This window comes from Euprymna scolopes, chromosome 27 (assembly GCF_053919585.1).
Source record: "Euprymna scolopes isolate OS-2025 chromosome 27, ASM5391958v1, whole genome shotgun sequence".
NCBI classification, from domain to species: domain Eukaryota; kingdom Metazoa; phylum Mollusca; class Cephalopoda; order Sepiida; family Sepiolidae; genus Euprymna; species Euprymna scolopes.
Genome location: NC_136508.1, coordinates 86,311,786 through 86,339,735, shown reverse-complemented (window position 1 = coordinate 86,339,735; position 27,950 = coordinate 86,311,786). Strand labels below are relative to the sequence as shown.

General features: G+C 30.8%; 1 long non-coding RNA gene across 1 annotated transcript; it reads right to left on the bottom strand.

Moving 5' to 3' along the window:
- Positions 1-105: 105 nt before the first annotated feature.
- Positions 106-27,950, bottom strand: LOC145248964 (uncharacterized). Its single transcript, XR_013863439.1, has 2 exons — positions 27,612-27,950; positions 106-3,420 (listed from the first exon to the last, which is right to left on the bottom strand). It is a non-coding gene; the product is annotated as an uncharacterized LOC145248964 (long non-coding RNA).

Here is a 27,950-nt window from a genome sequence, read left to right as displayed (position 1 = left end):
AAGCATAATCGCCTGAGGAGGTCTCTAGTTACTAGTAACTGGCTGACCGAAACATGCTCATGAATGTGTAACGACAAATTAATTCTTATTTAAACAAATAAAAAGTATATATATATGTGTGTGTGTGTGTGTGTGTGTGTGTGTGTGTGTGTGTGTGTGTGTGTGTGTGTGTGTGTGCGTGTGTGTAAACCTAAAAGATGTAAATGTTTTGTGTGTGTGTGTGTGTGTGTGTGTGTGTGTGTGTGTTTGTGTAAACCCAAAAGATGGAAATGTTTTGTGAAAAAAGCTGACACCCTTTTGTAGTATTATGTGTTTATATTATATCATATAAATGGTATTATTTAGTTGTGCCATTGCATTGTATCTGTGTGATATGATATTTATATGACTAGTTTGCTATTGTATGAAATAATATATGGTAATAGTTATATATGGTAATAGTTATATATGGTAATAGTAATATAAGGGTGGTAGTAAAAAGAGATCATATATGAAAAAAAATGACACGTAGTTGAAATTGGAAGTTATCACAAAAAAATTAATCAAAATAAAAAAGAAATAAAAACAAAACGCCAGATGATATGCTTGCCTTAAGCAACATATTTTGGGCTAAAAATGAGTTATAAATATATGTGAAAATGTGTACACATAACACAACCCTTCCATTTTATTGCCAGCAGTTTTTGTTCGACATTTCATGTATTATACAAATAAACGATATGGTATCTTACATACTGTTTCCCCAGGCTTTTACAATAATTACGTAATGGATATATTTAAAAACCTTTTAGTATAATGATATTTTTGTTTTTGTTTTCTGTAATATTGAAACCATTCCATTATGATGTGTAAAATAGAAAGAGATCAACAAAACCTTCCACATTGTTTTTTCTATGTTAAAAATCAAATTCCATTTTTCATGAAACAAAAATAAAGTTATGTTTTATTCCCTCTTCTTTAGAAAGAAGAAATAGCAAACAATTGCTTCTTTTTATTTCACGCATGAAAAATGAAAGTTGTGACCACTAAAAAAAAAACGTGGAATTTTTTATCTGTTTTCTATTTTACAATTGAGTTTTGCTTTGAAATAAACAAAAACTAAATGTAACTAAATCAATTATGCTATTTTTGTTTAAATCTGCATTTAAATGTGAGTGGAGTCGTTATTTTATTATAAAGTTGCACCAATCAAATCTAATATTATTTTTTTATGTAAAAAATTTAGAGAATTGCGTTGTTTCAAATCTCTAGAACGGACAATTTCTGCATGAATAATATTTTCTATATTATATTATTATAAAAATGATATAAAAATGATACATCTTTTTTCTGTTCTTTTGTCATTACCGGCCAATTTTAAATAATGGTAAGAGTGTCTGTTAATGGACTGGGATGCTGCAGTTTAATCCTCAGTCAAGTCATATCAAAGACTTCAAAAATGGTACTTGATGCCCCCTTTGCTAAATAGCATTTCAAGGGGAGGATCAAATGAAGTAATTCTTGAAATCGATTGGGGACTTCCCTACACCTTGATGTAGCAGCTATTGAAAATGGAGTCTTCGGGTTGCCCTTTACTATAATCAGACATTTTATCATTTTTTTCTTTTATGAAAAAATAATTAATGATATTTGACTTTATTCCTTAATGTGTTCTCATTAAAAAAAATATTATGAGAACAGCAGCATTTTAACAACCTGCACATCCATACACATGTATTCACACAAACATACACATGTATTCACACAAACATACACATGTATTCACATAAACATATACATGCATTCACACAAACATACACATGTATTCACACAAACATACACATGTATTCACACAAACATACACATGTATTCACACAAACATACACATGTATTCACACATCCATACATATGTATTCACACAAACATACACATGTATTCACATATCCATATACATGCATTCACACAAACATACACATGTATTCACATAAACATACACATGCATTCACACAAACATACACATGTATTCACACAAACATACACATGTATTCACACATCCATACACATGTATTCACATAAACATACACATGTATTCACATAAACATACACATGTATTCACATATCCATACACATGTATTCACACAAACATACACATGTATTCACACAAACATACACATGTATTCACACAAACATACACATGTATTCACACAAACATACACATGTATTCACATAAATATTTAGTCGGCTTATCTTTGTCCATTTTCTTCTGTTTATGTGACAGACAAAATTCTTATAAATCACATAAAAAAATCACAGTAAAGCATGAACAGGATGACGTGTGTTACTCCTTTTAACCGAAAACAAGAGTAACACACATTTTGTTGTCTTTATGAGGTAATGTTTGCTAACACTGCACTCAATAAGTATTCATTTTGAAATACGGGTTATTCTTTTTTTGAAAGTGGTTGCAAAACAAGCCTACCTTACAATTTTTATCACTTCAGCTGGAAAATTGCCACCAGCTTTCCATCTCCTAGTTGCCTTACTAAAGCTGATGGGTTTAGTCTGCCCTACTACTTAGCTCGCTGTTGAAATGTAGGAAAGATGGATTCACGTGTTTTCAAACTAGATAAGAGTAAAGTGAACCGCACAGTCATAATATAACTTTGCTTTTCAAGACGATGCACGTAATCATTTTGTTATTGACACCTTCATCATTAACAGATTAACAACAAAAAATAAAAATGCTACAATGGCAAATCTTAGGAGAACGAAAATGTAAAAATGCTAAAAGAAAAATTATTTTTACAAATAAATTAATTATTTAAATAAATTAAATATTAAAATAATTTATTTGAATATAAATTATTTACAAATAAATTATTTACAAATAAATTAAATATTCAAATTAAATATTTAAATAATTTATTTGCATATAAATTATTTAAAAATAAATTATTTACAAATAATTTATTTTTAAATAATTTAAATTATTTAAAAATAAATTAAATATTTAAATAAATTATGCAAATTATAAACAATAAAAAAATCAAGTTGTATCAATTTCATCTATGAAAGTTCCGTTTCGTTGTTGGCAGATTTGTTGGCAGTGTTGATTTAATGAGGTCATAGGGCTGAACAGGCTGACCAACCTGACAGTTTCTGCTTCAGGGAGTTCATTCATGACTTTATAAGTCTTTATCACTGACAGTATCACAACGTGTAGTTAGAAAATGCCACAAGAAGACGGAGACAACAAGAACACCAATGAGGAGTGTGAATGAACTGACACCGTAAATGAACGTCACCGTGAACGTATCAGCTTTGAAGAACATCATTCTGCTCAATGCAATGCAGCGTATCTCCACAAATTGCAATCAACAAATTTTGATTGTCTAATCTTCGTTCTGGTTCTTGTACAGGATTCAGTGACAATGGAAATTCCTGTAGAAAAAAGTAGAAATAGTTTGTTTATTAATCAAATGAAGCAAAAATTGAAATAAATTGTGTAAATCATAAACATTCAATGTAATAAATAAGATGAATATTTTAACAAATAAAAATTCATTTTTTTAATTCAGAAATCTGAAATGTTTGGAATTAAAATATTTTAATCATGCAGAAATATTTGATCTGTCATCACATCTTGAAGAAAAGCTTCTGGAATGAAAGTCTGTCTTAAAAGAACTTGGAACAAACTTTCCAACAATGTGAAGAGTCACATTAGAAAATTGCTAAGACCTCCAAAGGATTCTGTGTTGAAGGAAAAGCTTGTCTTTTGATGGGGGGGGGGGGACAATGAAGATTATATTGAAAAAAAAAATCAAATACTTTTGTAGGGAGAAATAACTGAAATCATCTGATTAAAAATGTCACCTTATTTTTTCGAATAATCCTTGCGTTATTTTTAATTATTCATATTTTTCTTTTCTTACATTCAAGTTGTAGACAGCCTCCTAATAGTGAACACAAGTAAAACGGTAGATTCGATAAATTAACTAATTTTAGTTGACACAAGAATTGTAATTGAATACATTTCTGGAATACAGCACTGGCAAAGCTTGAATAGATATTAATTATATCAATTGAAGATTTACCCTTGAAAATTCAATACTGGCCTTCTTGCTTCTGTTGGATTGAGGCATAGTTCTCTTCAATCCTAGACGTCCACCCTCCCAAGCTTTAGCTTTTTTCTTTAAGAAGAGATTAGTTTGTTACTAATTGCCTGATACTCCCCTACCAGGAAATACCAACAATGCTTCTCAAGCAGTTTTTGTAGACTGGAGTGTACTTCACCTAGTATGCTGTTTTTTCAAAACCCCACCTGTGTCTAACCTCAGTGCAAAGAGATAAATTCTGCTAATTGACTTTTCCTTTACAAATATAATTCACAATCGAGATCGAAAGATGAGGACATGAAAAGCACTGTGATGCGCAAATGGCTAAAAACTCAATCGAATGATTTTCTAGTTTCAATGAATTCAAAAGTTTCTTGCTTTTTATTAGTCACGTGCAAGTGACTCTATAAGTCACTCCGTCGGTCGGTCGGTCGGTCGGTCTGTTTTGTGCTTGGCCTTTTTGGTTAAGATCAAAGGTCTGTTGTTAATAGATGCTGTTCTTAGCTTTTTAAGTTTTTTACTTTTTTTAAATTTTTTAATTTTATATTGGAATTTTTTTAATTGTAATTTTTTCTTTAAACGAAATAAATTAAATATACAGATCAAAGTGTAGTATCTGTTCTTACCACATGCTGTACTTGTTGTGATATAAAGTGGGGGATCACTTTTCTGTATTCATTTAATGTAAAATGATCACCCACTTTACAACCAGTCAGTCTCAAAGCCATCCAAGTCATTCTCCAGAGCATTCAAGTTGTTTTTGTTAAATTCATTCAATTCATTCTTAAATTCATTCAAGTAATTCTTAAGGTCATTCAATTCATCCTTAAGTTCAATAAAGTCATTCTAAGTCATTTACTTTTTATTTAAGTCATTTCAGCCCATTTTTCGGTCATTTTAGTTTATCTTTAAGAATTTCATGTCAATCCTACATTCACACATTCATTCATTACACGAGAGCACGCGACTAATGGCTATCGGCCTTGTTAATGGGGAAAATCGATTTTAAAGAATGGAGATTGTATTGAAAAATAAAGCAACAAATGTTTTTTATTGGTCAAAGGTCAAACGAGGGTCATTTATTGCATTTATTAGATGAAATAAATGTTCTTAAATCGAGAAGGAAAATGTGACAAATACAGAGAATTTTTATCTTTCCGTATTCCGATCTAGCAATTAAGTTAAACAGCTTTAGTGATAAAAAAAGAAATCAAACTTCTGCTACAAACCAAAACAATAGTTTTTCTTCAATTGTTCGCTTTAACATGTTTTTGTTTTTTTGTTGGTGGTTTTTTTTGACACTCGTTTTTTTTTTTTCTGTTTTACTATTCAATGCATTCAGAAATGGCTATCTTAGCAAATCTATATCACTGTTGATTTATTATTATTGGTTAGGGGTCAGACTGCTGCGGTTGCTACTGCAGATGATGATGATGATGATGATGATGATGATGTGTGTGTGTGTATGTATAGAATATGAAGACTTTAAAAGTATGGCTATGTTGAAAGAGTGGAGTTAGTAAATGGAGAACAGTTGAGGTAACAGGGTCAGTTTGCCGGAGTAAGCCAAAGAAAACATAGGAGGAAGTGATAAGAATAGACTTGAGAGGAAGAGGGATAAAGATTGTTGTTATTGATTATGATGATGATCATCATCATCACCAGCAGCATCAGATTATTGTTCGTTTACATGCTGACATGTGTTGGATATCTTTAAGAAATTAACTTCCAAATTAATCGGTCTTTAGCCATAACTGTTTTTTCTCTCATCTATTATTATGGCTCCGGCATTTCAGGCAATATTGGACTTCATCTTGGATGTCAGCATTGCATGGCAACTGGATTCCAAGGTATGGGAAGTGGTCTAGGTCCTCCAGAGGCTTTTTGCCAATGGTGAAGGAGGGAGCTGCAGCATCAGCTATGTCCTCAGTCTTTGTTGAGTTAATGACACAGTTGAACCGAGTATAAGTGTGGTTGAAGGCATTCAGAATCTGCTGCAGGTGTTCTTCCAAGATGGACGCCACGCAGTTGTCATTGGCTACTGAGATTCCATCAGGGATAAAGAGGTTTTGTTTTCCAACCTCAGACAAGAGATTAAACGCTCACCTGTTTGTCTTGTAGACGATGTTGAATCCTGGGGAAACATTTCTTTTATCTAATGTATGACAACTGACAAACATAATGTAGCAATGACGCAGCCCTGTTTGATACCCAATTTTAACTCAGAAAAACTTGTGCTGTCGGGGAAGAGGACTATGGCATTCATGTCTGAGCATCTCACTATACTTCTTGGGGCGTTCAAAAGTAGTGAAATTTTTCCAAAGCAGGGCTCTTAGAATCAAGTTGAAAGCCTTAGTGAATAAATATAGAGAAGTTGATGTTACTCTTTGTACTTCCTCTCGAGTTGACACATTGAGAATATCATGTCTGTAGTTCCATGTGCGAGTGAAATCTGTAGACTGGCTTGGTTCAGCAGCCTTTTGAAATGTCATCATTGATTATCTCAGTTGATGATAGAGGCACTCTTGAGCAGTGTTGGTCCATCCTTGCTTTTTGTGACATTGAAGTAACTGCGAGTATCGTGTTAGTCTTCTTTTTTATTTTACAAACGAGTCACCACTTATCAAGGCCCGGAGGCCACTTGTGATAAAGGTTAATGAGTGTACGGTGTCAATGGGAAACATTGTGGAAATTTGGGAAATTGGATTACTTAAGATGTTGGACTTGTAGACGACCATATTGTAGTCATTTGTAAAGCAGAAAAACAGAACAGAGTTCCACAGGCGTGCAGTTCTAAGAAAGAAGCTTTGTTCATGGAATCTACGTTTAAATTTAGGCACAAAGAGTAGGGGAAATTATTGATAGTGGTTTAAGATAGACGAGTGTTTTTCATGAAAGTCAAGCAAGGTGGGACCATAGATTGGTGCACAGACGATGGTATGATTTGTAAGATCATTGATGTAGATCAGGAGGGAGTTGCATTGATATGTCATGGGCAATTGCCCTAGAAAGGAAGTTTCTGTCGAGAGATTTGCTAATCTTATAAGCTATAACTGGTAGCACATCTGCTGTAGATCTAGTAGAATGGAAACGATATTGAATATCATAAAGGAGGTTATTTTTGCTGAGATGGTAGACTATCACAGAATCCAACAATGTACTCATGATGCACAGTAAACTAATTGGTCTGTATTAACAGGGAGATGACCAATCACCTAAATTTTTAAACATGGAACATACTGATGAGGTTTTCCAGGGTGTTTGGTAGCAATTCTCTTTAAGACAATGCTTAAATAGCTTTGTAAGTATGGGAGTTAGTTCTGGTTGAAGCTTTTGAGCACTATAATAGGAATGCTTTGAGGGCCAATTACTTTACTGGAATCGAGGTTTTTGATTAGTTTGGCAACATCATACAAAGATATTTGTCAGTTGCATAGCGTGTTTTCAGACGCAACAGGAAATATGGGGGTTTAGGGTGGAATTAGCTGCAAAGTTTTTGGCAAAGGGTTTGGCTTTGTTCAATGCTGATGAGATTATTTCAGGTCCATTGATGATGGTTTGGATAGAGCATACACTTCTATTCAGGGCCCTGTTTGCCATTTGCCAAAACTGTTGGGAACCTAGCTGCTGCTCAGCCATTTTGGACCTAACAAACTGAGCATACAACTTACTCGTATTCTTTATTACTTTTTTACAATGGTTGCTGACAGTTCATAATTTTGTAAATCTTTCATACAATATGGAGAAGCAAGGCTCATAACACTTTGATACATTCTTATATTTTAAGGCAGATGTAGTCAGTCCCATCAGCGTAGACACACACACATGCACATATACACACATTTATATATTAATTATTTAATTAAGTTTACATATATTGATAACATAAACTTAAGACCAATATTTTTCAAAGGTGCTCAGTACAAAGTAGAGCTTTTATGAATAAAATGATATAAACACAAGAAAGAGTCTGTGTGGATTAATCAATGTTTCAACGTTTACTTGTTTTGTCATGACTTCAACGAGACAGGTTAACATCAAAACGTTGGTCGATCCACGTTTACAGTTTCTAATGCTATATAAGCTTTTGCGGCTATAATTGTCTGTGTAAGGCTGTGAAACACATTATCCAACTGAGGCGATAATTTTCTAACATATTCTCCCTTCGATACACAGGCACAGAAAATGGCCAACATTCGGATGTCCACGAGCCTACAAGTCAGCCATTTGTGAACATTTGTTGCAGTGGTAAATCTGCACTGTAGGTTACAAGGATGAAACATTCTTTATTTTTCACAAAAAACGTTTGAATACGTATTTAAAATTTTTAGAAGCAGTTGGTATTAATATATGACAACTGCTTCTGTGCAAACAAAAGACATGCATCTACAACTTAGAACTTATGGGCGTGTATGGAGATTATATATATATATATATATATATATATATATATATATATATATATATATATATATAAGCATTTCAGCCCGACGTTGTCCAGGTGTTTGGAGGTGTATGCTGACCAAAAAAAAACACGGTCAATTCTTTTTAATTTGACCCCTATTATGAGCCCTTAAAATGTATTGTTTTGGGCTTAAATCAAGTTATTAAGTTAGATCCATGTTCAAGGAACCTATATCTAAAATTTCAAGTGTTTAGACCCAAAATTTTCGGAGGAGTTTGGTAGAGTTCTCAAAGGTCAAATCGTTGAACTTTGACCCCTTAACAGCCAAATTTCTGGCCGAAAACCGATCACATAGATTTTCCAAAATCTCAGTACCCTGTATATCAAATTTCGAGTCTGTAGACTGAAAATTGACAGAGTTATTGCAAAGGAAAATGTACACACACACACAGACACACACACACACAAACACACACAAACAGACACTTTCACTTTTATAGATATACTAGCATTCTGGCCCAGCGTTGCCCGGCGTTGCCCGGCTATTTGGAGGTGTATGCTGAGCAAAAAAAAAAAAAACGATCAATTTTTTTTAATTTGACCCCTATTATGACCCCATAACATTTATTGTTTTGGGCTCAAATCAAATTATTAAGTTAGATCCATGTTCAAGGAACCTATATCTAAAATTTCAAGTGTTTAGACCCAAAATTGTTGGAGGAGTTTGGTAGAGTTCTCAAAGGTCAAATGGTTGAACTTTGACCGCTTAATCGCCAAATTTCTGGCCGAAATCCGGTCACATCGATTTTCCCAAACATCAAATTTCGAGTCTGTAGACTTACAATTGACAGAGTTATTGCGTATGGAAGTGTACATGGACAGACACTTTCACTTATATATATATATATATATATATATATATATATATATATATATATATATATATATATATATATATAATATATATATATCATCTAAGCACTTTGGTGGAGGAAAACATGGTTTCCAATAAATGAGACATATTTTTTTTACAATCGATAGTGACTCATATCCAGGATTTGTATCTTAGGATTGATCTGCCCTCTTCGTCTTTATTACACATTATTCTTGAAAAGATAATATAACTCTGTATGTATGTATGTATGTATGTATGTATGTATGTATCTATCTATCTATCTATCTATCTATCTATCTATCTTTATATACATAATATTTATCTATCTATATTTATATACATACACACGCGCGCTCGCGCGTGTTTTAATTTACTTTTAGGTAAACAAATTACATGGTCATGACAATAACAAAGCTACTGTTTCCATAAAATAATGACCTTATCTCCCGATTTCTTGTAGATATGCTTTTTAAAATGAAAGCAGAAAAAAATCAAGTTTTTTTTCATTCAATTAAGGACACATTTGATTTTTAACTCATATAAAAAAAGAGGAGGGAGTACTAACGATGAATATAAGAAGGAGTAGGGGATATCAGAGGGTTACAATAATCTAACAGATGAGGTGGTTGGTAAAGGAATAAAGAAATAGAAAAAAAAGTGTGGATGAAATCGGGGATGGATGGGGGTCAGGAAAATTTGAAGAAAGTTAATTAGACTAGGTTGTGGAAAAAGAAAGAAAGAAAAATGACAAAAAGAGAGTAGGTAGTTAGAAATTAGGTTAACGACCAGTTATAGACATTTACTGGATAGTATTTACTAGAAAGAATACCTGATTTTATTAATCTTAAACTTGTTAAAATCGTATGTAAATTATTTAAGATAAAATATAAAATATAAAAACTATGCTAAAGATTCAATTGATGCTAATATTCGTTTTATTAATTTAAGTAAAAAAATAAAGGAGTTAAAAGGAGAATGACAAAAATTAAATTAAACTTGAAATTAGCTAGTTAAGAAATAAAAATATTAAAATAGATCAATTAATTAAAAATTACATCATTTAAACTAGGAAGTATTTAACAATTTTTAAATATAAATTTACAGGGAATCTAAATAGATATTAAAACTAAGGGAAAATTAAGGGAAAATATACAAATAACTAAATATATACCGAGCGAGCCTTTTCTAGTCTCACACAAAAACACACGTTCACATTTCAAGCTATATTACTTGTCATATACATGCGCGCACACAAACATACGCGCCCACGTCCACACACGTACATATATTCACGTTCGCGTACATACTCTCACATTCACGTGTATATACACACACGCTAACGTGCACACATGTACTCACATACACGCACGCATGGATAACGTCACTTCCCCTTTCAAAGGAAATACACACATGAGCAAAAGACCACCGGAAACAAGTATAAAAGAAAAAGCAATAAGCAGCTTCTTCCTTTTAGGACCAGCTTTCGACCGCGTACCTCACACCACTTGCTACTATGTGGGACAAAAAGCTAACAGACCGTACGTACACATTCTCACTCTTTCTCTCTCTATCTGCTACTGGTCCCTGAGAACACCTTCGCGTAGCTGACTGCTAACTGACGTCAACCCTCTATCCTTTTCTTTGTCTACACGATGGACTGCCATTTCTCGTTCTATTACATTACTCACTTCAATTCCCACGCGCGAACAAACGATAGTGACCCGAACGTGAGATGAACACACATTTCCGTTTCTTTCTACAACACCATTCCCGTAACGAACGATGGTTACACCCGCGCGGACATGAACACGTGTTATATCTAAAACATTCATTCTTTCAACAGTAAATAAACGACGTTTATCTTATCCATCAATTGAGTCTTTGTTTCCTTCATTCCATTCGTTTCATTATTTTTCTTATAGCGAATTAGGGTATTATTATATCCTGGTCCGCAACAATACAATGCTAAATTAAATTTTATTTTAAAATCATGACTATTATAGTATTTTAGAAAGAAGCGCTCGATTATGTATGGATTAACCAGGCTAATATATTTTAGTATTTAAGTAATTATGTAAGAAAAATGAAGTTTAAGATGTGTAATCATATATATATATATATATATATATATATATATATATATATATATATATATCAAAATAAAGGTCTGCACTTTCACATTATTACTGATATTTGCAATGATAAAATGTATCAAAAATAATAATAATAATATTAAACCAAATTAAAATTGGGGCTTAGAGATATTGGGATTGAAGAAAAATATAAATAATAACTTAATGATAATAAAATATAAAATTTTTTAAAATATCAAACATAATAGAAAATTATTAAAGCATAAAGAATAAAAAAAATAATATCTAAAAATATTTAGAGAAATTTTCTCATAAAAGACATGGTCAATATATACTGACAAAAATATTATAAAAATATAATATACATCAGATAATATATAAATAAGTATAATTAACAGATATATATATATATATATATATATATATATATATATATATATATATATATATATATATATATATATATATATATATATATAGACAATAAATAAATAGACACATAAATACATAAATTTACTGGAAAAATAACGTTGTTGGAAACTTGAGACGGTTGTATAAAATCGAAAGTATTATTTAAACTATAATAATATAATAGAATAAAATAAAAATATAATACATTAATAACACAAAAAATAAATAGTTAATAATAATTTAAAAAGGAGTATTAAGAATAAGAGGAGTAACATGATATATACTTAGGCATGTAGATTAATATTAAATTTATAGGATAATATTTTAATTACTCAGGAAATGTGTTTTATAATGCATACAATTAATAGAAGCTTCATGTTTTTATTGAGGAGTTTATATATATTTATATTTAAATCCCATAATGTATATTTTCTCTTAAAGACATAAATAGCAGGGTGAATTCAACGATAGGAAAGTTCTGGGTTTCTTCAAAATGTCCCATTTTTGAATTGGTGCTAAGTTTTGGTCAACTAACGTTTTATTGTATATATTTTCCTGTGTGCTTAGGGTTCTCAAAAGAACATTTGTGACCAGAGAATCTCTTCTTGAAGGTGTTACTAGCCATGCTTATAAAATACTTATTAATATTGGGGTTCTCTTTAGTAAAAATAGCCTTATAAAGTATTGAAACTATTAAGCTATTTCCGATTTAGTAATACAGCGACATGATTTAATTTGGGTTGGATTCATTTCTATCATCCAAAATTTTCTCATTGTGTTTTAAAATTATTTTTTCCAAGCTATCACTACATGTATTTTTATTGAAAATTTTATGCAGGATATTACCAGGGGTGGGGATTTAGTTTAATGAAGTTCAGAAATGTTCTACCAAGGTTGGTTTTCAACATCAAATTGAAAAGAGGGGTATACTATATAATTTTTCTTTTTCTACTATTTTTAGTTGTATTGATGCAGGATCTAGACTCAATATATTCTATTTGTATGCTCTCATATTAACTTTCCTTAAAAGCTCTATTATAGAAAGTTTTGTGCAAGTCAAAGATTTTTCGTTAGCAGAATTATCACTATTATTCTCTTGCTTACTAATTTGGGATGTGTTTTATTATAGTGATTAGAAAGTGGATGGAGATCAGATGCACTATCAATAACCTCGTTAAATTCATGGATTTTACTTTTTATAACTGAATATTGAAATAATTGAACAAATAGAGCTTAGACTTTGACAATGTTTAATTATTGTAATTTTGCATATCTTAGCAGTAGCCAAATAGCATAATGGTTAAAAGTGCTGGCTGTTGCCTAGACGGTCGAGTTTCAATCCTAGCTTGAGGTAGTTGCTAATCTAGCCACACTGAAGCACTGAAGAACTGTGATACAACGAAACAGTCTGAGGATGACTATATATATATATATATATATATATATATATATATATATATATATATATATCCTCTGAGAGAGATGCACTGGCAGTGTTCATAGGAAAAGGAAAGCTCTGAGATAACACGTGATCTCTACTCTGTCTTGTAGCACCCATTGCACCGACTGAGATTAGCAGTTGTACTAAAAAGTGTGGTTGGCTCTGCACAAGGCCTTTGGAATTCCAAACAATTTAGCTGTTATGGCAGACCTCATATGTTGAAATAGACTTTTAGATGTTAGGATACGTGAAAGTAATACCTAGTAGAAAAGAATATAGTTTCTTAACTAATTTTATGGCACACACACAAATCAGAAGAGATGTTAAGGTCCTTCATCCTAGTCACTTCTCTTTCAATATTCTAGTGGTTATCTATCGTCCATGGTCTTCAGCTCTCAAACCCACTGATATACAGAAAGCAATTTACACTTTTTTTTTTATTTTGATTCACTTCAAACAAAACTCATTGCCACTGAAGAGTAAGAAGTTAGTGTGATAATGGCCTGATTTCTAGCTGGACGGGGGCAACTTGAGTGGGGAGTTGAACAGCAAGATGTTTGTTCACATAGATTAACATTTTTGCATGTTAGAGAGGTAATTGTGAAGGCCACCAGAGGAAATAAGAAGTTGTTAGGGTAGGGGTTTGTATAGTGAAAAGGGCGGGGGTTGTTCTGGAATAATCATGACGTTCTGCTAAACATGTGTTTTGTCTACACAGTATCTTGTCTTCTTTTGTGTGGCAGAAAATATTATTGTTCAACTTTTGAAACATGTTTGAAAGAAAGTGTTGTACATGAAATGGAATAAAGGTATGCTATCTATTCATGGATTTACTAAAGAAAAACAAAGATTAGCAATATATCTGTGGCTGGTGTTGAACTGACCCATTAAATTATCGCCCCATTAGCCTCCTCCCAGTTTTTGCCAAAATATTTGAGACCTTAATTAACCATACTCTAGTCCATCACCTTACAGATGCTAAACTTCTGACTGACCAACAATATGGATTTAGACAAGCCCGTTCCACAGCAGACATCCTAACTGTAATCTCTGAACATATATACCATTCACTGGACAAAGTGGGGGAGGGCAGAGCGGTAGCTCTAGATATATCGAAGGCTTTTGACAGGGTATGGCATGAGGGTCTCCTCAGGAAAATTAGATCATATGGTATCACTGGTAGAATACTTTACATAATTAAATCCTTCTTAGATAAGAGAAAAATTCAGGTTGTGCTCGACGGTCGTACATCTAAATAATATGATATAAATGCGGGAGTTCCCCAGGGGTCTATCCTTGGACCTCTACTGTTCCTGATATTCATAAACGATCTCCCCGACAAAATTTCCTCTGAGATGGGTATATGCTGATGACACCATACTCTATAACAGGCACGACAGGAAAACAAATGAACACATATCTAAAGAAATGACAGAAACACTAGAGGATGACCTCCAATCTGTAGTGGAATGGGGACAAAAATGGATGGTCACATTCAATGCCGCCAAAACTAAACTAGTTTCCTTCAATAATTACAAGAAACCTTCTCTACCACCTATAGCAATGGCCAACAACTCTTATCTGAGAGTACGTCTTTCAAGCTCCTTGGCCTAACGTTCACAGGAAACATGAGTTGGAACAATTACATCGAGAGCATTGCCAGGGCCGCTGCAAGGAAGGTGGGCTCTCTCTACCGAGCTACCTCTATAAGGCAACCATTCGCCCATGTATGGAGTATTGCTGTCATATTTGGGCTGGTGCATTGGTTACTAGTCTCTTGCTCCTTGACAAGGTTCAAAAGAGAGTCGCAAATCTGATAGGCCCTGAACTGGCATCTAAGCTTCAGCCTCTGTCCCATCGAGGAAACGTTGCATCCCTCTGCCTGTTCTACAAGTATTTTAATGGTGAATGCTCTAACGAACTGCAAGCACTTGTGCCCCCACGACGTGAACACCCTCGACAGACCCGACAGGCTGCTAAATCCCACCCCCACACTGTAGAGATCCCTAGATGTAAAAGATCTTTCTACTCCAGTAGTTTCTTTCCCAGAACCGCTAGACTTTGAAATTTCATTCCAGGTCCCTGCTTCCCCAACTGTACTGACGTGCAGAAGTTCAAGTGCAGCATGAACCGACATCTTGCTGTCCAAATCCCTACATAGTACCCTAGTAGTTGTTGCTCCTGATGATAGTAGCGCCCTACACCAAAGTGGCAATGTGCCTTGTTTGGGGTGAAAATGTAATAAAAAAATACAAACATGTTTTTAACATTTGCAAATTATATATATTATATTATAGATATCAGACATGCAGCATTTTCTGATGATATCTATTTTTGGTTTTCACTGGGAAATTTTTTTTTTTTTTGGTCACATCCAAAATGCCCTGATTATCTACCACATAAAGAAACAACCATGTGTTGCACATTAGGGACACGATAGCGATTAAGTTAGCTAGTGTAAATTTTTACAAGAGTCATACTAAGTGCATAATAATAACCCATATTTGCAAAACAGAATCATTCTCATGGCTGACATATAAGGTCAAAGCTAAATGGCTTAGACAAAACAGTGTGAGATGAAGAATGATATCACGTTTTTTGTGCTAAGAAAAACATTTTCAAATCAGTCTGAGAATCGTGTGAAGAAGATATTTAATAATAAAAGTCTGCCATGAGTTGCGCCGAGTAGTTGAACAATAATTCAAGAAACTTTGAGAATCACTAACTGCAAAATCGTACCTCAATATTTCTGTCCATTTGTCACCATCTCAGTTGCAACTGCTAAGTTTGTGATATGTTGAATTTAGTAATACTTAGGAATTTGAACTTCATTTTATACTATTATAATTGTTTTTTATAAAATACTAAAAGCTTCTTAAGATTTTAGTATTTTATAAAGCAACCAAACCTGATCTTTATATCGAATTCTGGAATACAGAATTACAAACTTACCATTTATTTAATCCAGGAAGGTGGATTATTTTTGTTTCGTAAAACATGACCTTGTAGAAGTTTTAAGTATATAATTTTTATTCTATCTTTGGTAAGTATAGCTTCTGGTAAGGATTAAGCCTCCAACATCCAGAAGATTCAATCAATCACAGCAACAACAAAAAAAAAAAGGAGCTAGACACACTAATAAGTACAACTAGGCTAGTGTTGGGACTATTAATCAGAATCAGAATTAGGAATCGAAAAAATCTAAATTTTAGAGTATCGAATCAGTATCGGAATCAGTATTGGAATCAGAAATTTTTTTAACCTTATTTCCGATTTATAAACAACTCTCAGAATTTGTTTCCTTGACAATAAAAAAGTAAGAAACACAATTCGTAAAACCAATTTAGTGAAAATCCCTAAAATGTTAAAATGACCTGCAAATAATGATCATCTTTATTTATATACGAAATTGATCTCTCACTTTAAATTCTAAAATAATTATTTCTTTTTACCCTTCCATTAAGTTTTTCAAGGTGTTCACATGTAATCAACTAAAAAAGCCGACATTCGTTTTGGGGGAGTGATTTAGATGAGGGTGTTAATAGACAAAATTGCGATTATTATTATTATTATAAGTAGTAGTAGTAGTAGCAGTAGTAGTAGTAGTAGTAGTAGTAGTAGTAGTAGTAGCAGCAGTAGTAGTAGTAGTAGTAGTATCTGTATCTTGTTTTTATTTTACAGTAAAAAAAATCAATCTACTACATAACAACCCAAAAAATATTTTTTTTTATTACATAAAAATATGAAAGGTTTTTCATAGAGGGAAGACATAGAATAGTTAACAAAGCTCTCCTCGCCCTCCTCTTATTAAGAATGGTTTTCTAAAGAGTAACATTATTATTTAGAAACTCGTTCATAACATGGGGAGGGAGGACTTTTTAAAAATATTCTGTTCCTATACCATCTCCTTATTTTGCATTTCTATCATTGACTATTTTTATAGTATTTCTATATAGTTTATAGTATTTTATATAGTTTATAGTATTTTTATATAGTTTATAGTATTTTTATATAGTTTATGACAAAATTCAAATAGCATTTTCGCAACTAACGACAAACTAATGTCAATCAGCTTTGTTTTAAAAGAGAAAAAAATCTCACAATTTTTTATTAATTACAAGGTCCTGGATATGACCTTAAACTATATCCGATGGTGAGGCCCCAGCTTGCAGGCCTTAGGGAGTGTGGAGCCACCCTTTAATTGCCATTGCTCCCAGGTCCACTCTGACCCGGAGTGGTAGCACCTGTTAGGGTCCCAACTATGGGTTAAATAGAATACGACTTAAAAAAAACAAATATATTAAAAAATCGTTCTTCAAAATCACCAGATTCGGCATTAAATGACCTGAAAAGGGTTGATATGCCGTAAAACAAAACAACCAACCTATTAATTACAATTTTTAATTAATTACAATTTTTAATTAATTACAATTTTTAATTAATTACAAGGAAAACATTTGTTGTGACAAAATATTTAGAAAGGTCTACTTGTGTGATCTAACCTGCCCCACTAAATGTATTTTTTGCATTTTTAAAAATATATGCGCATATTACGTGGAAAATTTGAAAATTTAAAAAGCAACAAATCTTTAATGAAATATTTAGAAATAAAAAAATAAAATGGAATCGGTAATTGTATCAGAACTGGAAATTGAGAAAAGAATCAGTATTGGAATCAGAAAAATTTTGGAATGTGTTCCATTACTATGTGAGGCTATAAGAATGAAATTCAGGATAAAAAATGATCACTTCTTGTGATGAAAAAGAAAGACACGAATTCATGATAAATAATAAGAGTACTTGGCCGCTCTTTTAAATACGAACACCTAGGCTTCGTAGAAGCAAAATATGAAAGCAATAATAAAAGGATATTTGAAAATAAATTATATTGTAAAAAAAGCTCATGAAAAGAATAAAGACTAGTGCTTCTCTTATGATACTTAAGATACTTCATGAATTGAACGAAAGAAAAGCTCAATCAGAAACATGAATCAAAGTATCAGGAAACTGACAACTGCCCACAATATACTTCACACAAAAGATCAAGTTGAGAGACCATGTGTAAAGGAATGAAGGAGTACATGCATTGAAAACTCTAGGTGATGCAATTAGGATACCGGAGAAATGCATACTACAAAATACTGCGAGGCTGATGAGAGGATTAGAGGAATCACACACAAGAAAACACAGATATGGTTATTAAAAGGTCACTTGAAAAGAGAAACCGAAATGCTATTGACCGTCATCATCATCATCATCATCATCATCATCATCATCAATTAAACGTCCATTTAACATGTTAGTGTGTGTTGGCTGGTTTAAAAAAAATCACTTCTAAATTAATCGATTTCTGGACGGGTCTTTATTTATCCATCTTTTTCTCAAGTCCTTTTCTCACTTAATCCCAAATTTTCCTTGGATTTCCCCTATAAGTGCTAGCTTAACTCTTCTACATTTGCTCACCTAAAAACTTACATCAATTCTTTCAACATTACCATCAAAGTGTTTAAGCTTTCTCCGAGCTCATTAGAACTAAGCCTGGCATTAAAATTCACATTACACATTCTCTCGATTTTCAGATCATTTCACATTACAAATCAAAAAATATTAAAACTCACATTACACACACTCTCAATTCTCATATCATTTAACATTACACATTTTAAAAAAGTAAAACTTACATTACACACCCTCACAATTCTCATATCATTTCACATTACAAATTAAAAAAAACATTAAAACTTACATTACACACCCTCATAATTCTCATATCATTTTACATTACAAATTAAAAAACATTAAAACTCACATTACACATTCTCTCAATTCTCAGATCATTTCACATTAAAAATTTAAAAAATTAAAATGCACATTACACTTCCTCTCAATTCTCAGATAATTTCACATTACAAATTAAAAAAATTTAAACTCACATTACACACACTCACAATTCCCATATCATTTCACATAACAAATTAAAAAACATTAAAACTCACATAACACACCCTCACAATTCTGATAACAGTTCACATTACAAATTAGAAAACATTAAAACTCACATTACACATTCTCTAAATTCTCAGATCATTTCACATTAAAAATTAAAAAAATTAAAATTCACATTACAGTTCTCAGATAATTTCGCATTACAAATTTTAAAAAATTAAACTCACATTAAGCATTCTCACAATTCTCATATAATTTCACATTACAAATTAAAAAAATAAAAACTTACGTTACACTATCTCTCAACTTTAATATCATTTCACATTACAAATAAAATAAAAATAAAACACAAATTACCCATTCTCTCAATTCGCATATAATTTCACATTATAAATAAAAAATAAAAACTCACATTACACACTCTCTCAATTCTTAGATTATTTCAAATTACAAATTAAAAAATTAAAACTCACATTACACTTCCTCTCAAATCTCATTTCATTTCACTTTAAACATCAAAAAAAAATTAAACTCACATTACACGTTCTCTTATTCTTTATATCATTTCACATCACAAATTACAACTCACATTACACATTTTCTCAATTTTCATATAATTAACATTACACATTTTAAAAATTAAAAATCAAATTACACATTCTCTCAATTCTCATACAATTTCACATTACAAATTAAAATATTAAAACTCACATTATACATTCTCTCTATTCTCATATCATTTCCCACTAAAAAAATCCAAACTCACATTACACTTTGTCTCAATTCTCATATCATTTCACTTTACAAATTTAAGAAATTAAGGCTCACACGACACATTCTCTCAATTCTCACATGCATTAAAAATAAAAAAATTAAAACCCACATTAAACATTTTCTCAATTTTTATATCATTTCACATGAAAAATAAAAAAATAAAACTCATATTACACAGTCTGTCAATTTTAATATCATTTCACATTACAAATTAAAAAATTAAAACTCACATTACACATTCTCTTAATTCGCATATCATTTAACATTCTAGATTTAAAAAATTTAAACCCATAGTATGCATTCTCTCAATTCTCATATTATTTAACATTACACATGAAAAAAAAAATTAAAACTTATATTACACACACTCTCAATTCTAATATCATTTAACCAATTAAAAAAAAATAAAACTCACATTACACACTCTCTCAATTCTCATATCGTCTCATATTACAACTTTAAAAAATTAAAACTCACATAACACCTCTCAATTCTCATATCATTTCACATTACAAATTAAAAAAATTAAAACTCACATTGCACATTCTCTCAATTATCATATCATTTAACATTACAAATTTAAAAAAAGTAAAACTCACATTACACACCCTCACAATTCTCGTATCATTTCACATTACAAATTAAAAAATTAAAACTCACATTACACAGTATCTCAATTCTCATATTATTTCACATTATAAGTAAAAAAACATTAAAACCCTATTACACACACTCTCAATTTTAATATCATGTCACATTACAAATTTGAAAAATTAAAAATCAAATTAAATTTTCTCTCAATTCCCATATCATTTCACATTACAAATTAAAAAGTTACAACTCACATGACACATTCTCTCCATTACATTTCAAATTACAAATTTAAAAAATTGAGACTCCATTACACGTACTCTCAATTCTTATATCATTTCACATTACAAAATAACAAAATTTAACTCACATTACACGTTTTCTAAATTCTTAGATTATTTCAAATCACAAATTAAAAAATTGAAACTCACATTACACATTCTTTTAATTCTCATATCATTTCACATTACAAATCAAAAAATTTTAAAACTTACATTATACACTCTCTTTATTCTCAGATTATTTCACATTACAAATTAAAAAATTTTAAAACTTACATTATACACTCTCTTTATTCTCAGATTATTTCACATTACAAATCAAAAAATTTTAAAACTTACATTATACACTCTCTTTATTCTCAGATTATTTCACATTACAAATTAAAAAATTTTAAAACTTACATTATACACTCTCTTTATTCTCAGATTATTTCACATTACAAATCAAAAAATTAAAACTCACATTACACATTCTCTCAATTGTCATATCATTCCTCATTACAAATTAAAAAATTGAAACCCACATTACACATTCTTTTAATTCTCATATCATTTCACATTACAAATCAAAAAATTTTAAAACTTACATTATACACTCTCTTTATTCTCAGATTATTTCACATTACAAATTAAAAAATTAAAACTCACATTACACATTCTCTCAATTGTCATATCATTCCTCATTACAAATTAAAAAATTGAAACCCACATTAAACATTCTCTCAATTCTTATATCATTTCATATTACAAATTAAAAAAAATGTAAATTCACACAACACTCTCTTAATTTTCAAATTATTTCACATTACAAATTAAAAATTTTTTAACTTACATTACACATTCTCTCAATTTTCATATCATTTAACATTACAAATTTTAAAAAAATTAAACTCACATTACACATTCTCTTATTCTTATATCATTTAACATTACAAATTAAAAAAATTAAAACTCATGTTACATAGTCTTTCAATTTTAATATCATTTCACATTACAAATTTAAAAAAATTAAAACTCACATTACACATTCTCCTAATTCGCATATCATTTCTGATTACAAATTAAAAAAATTAAAACTCATGTTACACACGTTCTTTATTCTCATATCATTTTACATTATAAAAAAAGTATGAACTCACATTACACATTCTCTTAATTCTCATGACTACCGATGCAATGTATGTTCTCGACACTCACTTATTAATTTTCACTTTCAATACATCATCACGCTACATACAAAGTGTTGAAAATTCTACCTCCTATGTCGACAGTGGTAACGCTCTGCTAATTAGTAATGGCAGAATTTCTACAATTTACTCCATCCACTTCTTACTCTTGTAATCCCACTGTTTCCTGCTTCACCTTATGCTCCAATGGTATGACCCAGGTAACAAAACTTCTCAAAAACCTTAATAGCTTCATCATCTAAATATATTTTTCCACATCTGACTTCTCATCCATCTCCATTGTCTTAAACTTTTTGCATAAAAATTGGTTATCATCTCTCAAACAACCAATAATTTCACTGCATTTCTTATCTTCCCAATGCTTACAAGTGGGACAATTGTTGGATAAAAATGTAAATTTTAAAACTGTCAATTTATGTATAATATCCATAAATTTAATTGACAATAACCAGATAATCTTGATATCAAAATATGTTTGAAAAACGTAATTAGATTGAATAGATAATCACAGGATAATTTTTCTATGTAATAATTCAAATTAACAAGCAATCAGTTGGCATTTTTTATATGTATAATTTAATTTCTGAGGTTGTAACAATAATTTATGTACAAATTGATTTAATCAAAATGTAATAATGCAAATAGTTTGTACTAAATCATTTAACTTTGCCAGCAATCAACAGACAATTTTTATGTACAATAATTACATTTTTTAGACCATACCACAACAATTTTTGAATAAAATAATTAAATTAAGCGGACAGTTTTTTTGTATAGAATAATAGAATTTATCAGTCAACAATTACATTTTTAGAAAACAGTTCTACAATTTTTTCACAGAAAAAATGTTGAATTATAATAATTAGAAAATTATTGTATAAAATAATAATTATAGCAATAACAAATTCTATGGTTATTTGCAATCAAATTTGATTATTTTCTGGTTATTATTGTTAGTAAAATTTAATTATTTCATACAGAAATTGTTTTTTATCGTCAGTTAAATTTTTACATTTTATATATAAATTGTTATTCTCCATTAAATTCAATTATTTTTATACATAAATTAAATTTGCCGGCTATTGTTAGTTAAATGTTATTATTTTATGCCGGTTATTTTTAGCTGGTTATTTTTAGCTGATTTCAATTATCTTATTTCTAAATCTTTTTTTCTAAATAAATTTCATTATTAAACACTCACTGAAATTGACTCTCTATCTTCAATTAAATGCAATAATTTAATAAATTCATTGTTTTTTCGGTTAATTTTAATGTTTTATGCACAAATTAGTTATCGTCAGTTAAAAAAATCTATATATGATTTGGCTGGTTATTGTTAGTTAAATTTAATTATTTTTTACTAAAATTGACTTTTAATCAGGAATTAAATGCAATAATTTTATATATAAATTGTCTGGTCATCGTGAGTTAAATGTAATAATTTTGTATATCAATATTTTGGTTAAAGTTATTTTGATTTAAATATGCTACTCATATTTTGTCAAATTTCTTTATTTCATACATAATTTTTCTGGTTATTCTCTTTTTAATCTAATTTATTCAAAGATTTTTTTAATTTAATTATTTTACACGCAAAAATGTTCTTTTAAATTAAAATAAAGGCAACATAATTTGTAATTTATTTAAATCATTTTTAACTTTTTGAATCTATGAAAAAATAACAGACAACGAAATATTTAAATGAGTAGTGCTGGATAAACGAGTAGCAACTAGAAGTAGAAGCACTTGAAGGCGGCGTAAAAGTACAAGTGGCCAACTATTGTGGACATTAAAAGAATAATGAAGACTAAGTTGAAAAATTAATGTAAATCATTAAATCATAATGTTTTTATATGACGATAATAATGATGTTCATACAAAAGTGTATGGGCAACGGGGGGGGGGGGTAAATTATGATGCCTTTTGTTGCTTTCTACAAACTTCTTTACTAATGACACAGTGTTTATATAACTACATTCGTGTGCAGTTAAACGTGCCACGCTTTTTAAGGGGGGGGGTAATTCCAACATAGATATAAAAAAAAGATTCTTCTAAAATATTGATCAACAGATTGATTGGTGGACATATATATTACAAACTAAATTTTTATCAGAGGTTCAGTTTTTTATTCAAGTTTTATGTAAAATGATCATCTTGATTAATTTTTCGACATATTTTTAACAAAAATAACTCCTTTTACAAGCCCCTTATCGAAATTTCGAGCAGGAGATTAATGCCTAGCTGAAATTTTATAGTACTCAATACTCTTCTCAAAATTGAACAGTAACTTTTTTATGTTTTTTTTTTGTTTTATGATTTAAGTATTTTATATTCAATCCATATATTAAAAATACATAGACGTTTATTTTTCTTTAAAAATAAAATTGAATAATTTTTCAAAGTTGGTGAAGAAATCCTGAGAAAATATAAATTTATATAGCAAACAATTGTTCCTTCTTAAAAATGAAGCAAGTTCATATGGAAAAAATGTAGAGTAACTGCTTAGTTAATATTATTGCCAGGTCCACTCTGATCCAAAGAGGTGTCCTGGCCAGTCAAGGTCACATCGATATGCTAAATCGAATTTGTTCCAAGCAAGACATTAAACTTCCTCGCACACCCTTAGGCAACATGTTCACCTCTCCCTACTCGACTACCCCTAAATCCATCTCTCCCAACCGTTTTGGACTTTTTGTCTGCCTACCCTATCTCCCAACCCTAACCTAACTACTCAAATTCCTAGCCGTCCTAGATATGACACACAACTGTGAAACCTCAATTGGGGAGCGTTAAGGAATGGGGAGTAACCACTTAGTTGCCACTATTGCAAGGTTCACTTTAATCTGGAGGAGTAGCAGTACCTGTCAGGATCCCATCTGTGGGTTAAATAGAAACCATCGTCTACAGACTATTCGTTTATAAAATATATGACGCCTACAAAACAAAATGATCCACGAACCAATCGAACAGAAGATATATACACAAATGACTCAATATGACATGGTGTGAAACTAAACAACCAATCAGTTGATAATCTGAAATATTGGTGACTAATCGATACTATTAATCCGGAGATTAACAAAAAAAAAAAAATGAAATAGAAAAAAGTTGAGGGGTGGTGCGTGTGCCATATGGTATCACATTAAACTGTGTTGCTAATCGATATCATTAATCAAAAACGCATTTGGTATTTATAAAAGTCAATAACACAGTTGTAGAGGTCGAATAAGTTTGTCGATTTTTAAAAAATAGATTTGATTGTTCAATTTCGTATTTATTTTGCTCTCACAAATCAACAGCTTGCATTAGTCACTTGCAGAAATATAGCAGGAAACATGCCGTCAGATTTACCTACTTGCTGCACCTCTTTTGACAATGCGAGGTCGATAGACACACTATGAGAATATCATAATTAATTCATCAGGTTTATGTCTCATTACGAAGATATGAAACTTAAATCTAAAATTCTAGTACCAATTTTCATGAAATCTATATGATTTTGATTCTAAGAAAATGTTTACAATTAAGGGCTAAAGCTTAAGGGACCTTAAGAAGAAACTGAAATCTAAGGAATCGTGCTTAATTGGAGTCTAACGTGTATGAATCAAATTTATTGCAAATCGAAAATGTTTGAATTCAAATGTGCGGTGCCGGTGCTCGAGGTTCATACCAAAATACACTCCGGCCCCAAAGAGGATTTAAAATTGCAAACAAACACTAATACTGATTCTAGGGTATTTTGCCTATGATAAATGTACAGTGTCTGTTCTGATATTGTCCTTCATTTGTTCTGTCCTCGGTCAGTGAAGTGGAAATCCTTCTGGACTAAGGCATTTTTGATTTTTGTCTGAACCTAAAATTGCTCTCTTTTGGAGAAATGGATAAAAAAAGACCTTGTGTCTAATCCTGAACTTGTGACGAGGCAAGTAAACAAACAGACCAAATTTACTCGACAGAATCAGTTAAATTATACATTGATTCAATACATTATTGAGTTTGCATAACGGAATACAAATTTGCAAAGTTAACATCATAGTAAGTAATGGTTTAATGCACGCACGCAGTAAATTAATGCTGGTTTAATTGTAGAATAAGAATCTTGATTTCGCCCACAATTTGGATTAAAGCTGATCTTAAATTGTATTTTCTGTTTTGAAATAAAATTTGCATTATATATATATATATATATATATATATATATATATATATATATATATATATATATATATATCCGTGTATTTGCGTGTGTATATGTGCGTGTGTATATATATTACTTTGCATTATATATATATATATATATATATATATATATATATATATATATATATATATATATATATATTATTATTATTATTATTATTATTCAGGTTTAAGTTTTTTTTATTTATTTAAAACTTATACATAACTATGCATTACAGTGTTCGTTTTAAACTCTGCACGGTTAAATCGCACACACACACACACACACACACACACACACACACACACATACACACACATATAAGTATTTATTTAATTCTGTCCAAAGTTTTTCTCGCTGACAGATCCATTTTTTATCATTGTTGTTATTAAAGTTTAATAATAATAATAATAATAATATAATAATAATAATAATAATAATAATAATAACAATAATAATAACAACAACAAACTATATCGTTATATTTATACCTTTTCGTTTTTTTTTTGTTTTTTTGTTTTTTTTTGTGGTTTTTTTCCTTAAAATCCCTAAAGTGCTCCTTATTCTGTTTTAATGAATAAGATATTTTGAATAAAAATACAACTGGCCGACAGTGATGAAAAAAAGTTGGCACTAAAGTTCCATTTTACACATTTAAAATAAAATATAATTACAGGTTTATTTTAAGATTAAAAATACAGTTTTATACATAAATGTACGAAAAATGAAATAAAAAATTTTAACAGGGTCTGTTCTAAAATTGAACCGATTTCTCTTTTAATGCGTTGTTAATTTGTTACTGTTAAAAGCAACTCTATGTAAGTGCTGTTCTGTTCTGCCATCTTTTTAAATGAAGGGTCAAACACTAAAACTAAGAATGCCCTTAGGGCGCTAAACAATCCCTTCTGTGGCGGGATGGGGTCAACCCTCCTCCCAACAACAACAAGGTAAGCAGCAGCTCAATCTATGGCCTATGTGGGTTGTTTGGTTTGATACAAGGTAAATACCTTACCTCCACGTGGCCAAGTCAAGCAGAAAAAGGGTATGTGTGTGTGTAATCAAATCAAGTTAAACCAAAGTGTTATTCCGTTCGTTTTTTGGAGAGGGGTTCATGTCAAACCCTGACATCATGTCATTTATATAAACAAATGTGTTGTTGTTCGTTGTTCGATTATACACGCGGGATTGTTTTGTCTTTTATTTTCCTAAACGAGTGTCGAAAGCCTCTCTTTAACTAGATATTCCTTTCTCTCTTTTCGTCAGCTTCTTTAATGTTCTTTTTATACCTACATGCCAGAAAAGAAAATACTCACCCTTTCCTGATTTTATGGATTTTTCTATTTCTTTCTCTCAATATTTCATTCTAACTTTGATCAGCGGTTTTTATTATATACTTTCACTTTCTCTATCCTTTTGCCTTTCTATCACTTTCTCTCTCTCTCTCTCTCTCTCTCTCTCTCTCTCTCTCTCTCTCTCTCAACACTCTCTCGTTCTTTGACCCTCCTCTCTCTCTCCCTCTCTCTCTCTTTTCTCTCTCTCTCTCTCTCTCTCTAGTTTTCTTCTTTCACTCGATATTCTCGCACGTTCCCCCTCTTTCTCTCTCTCTATCTCCATTTCTCTCGACTATGTGCACTTCAATTGCAGTAGGCGAT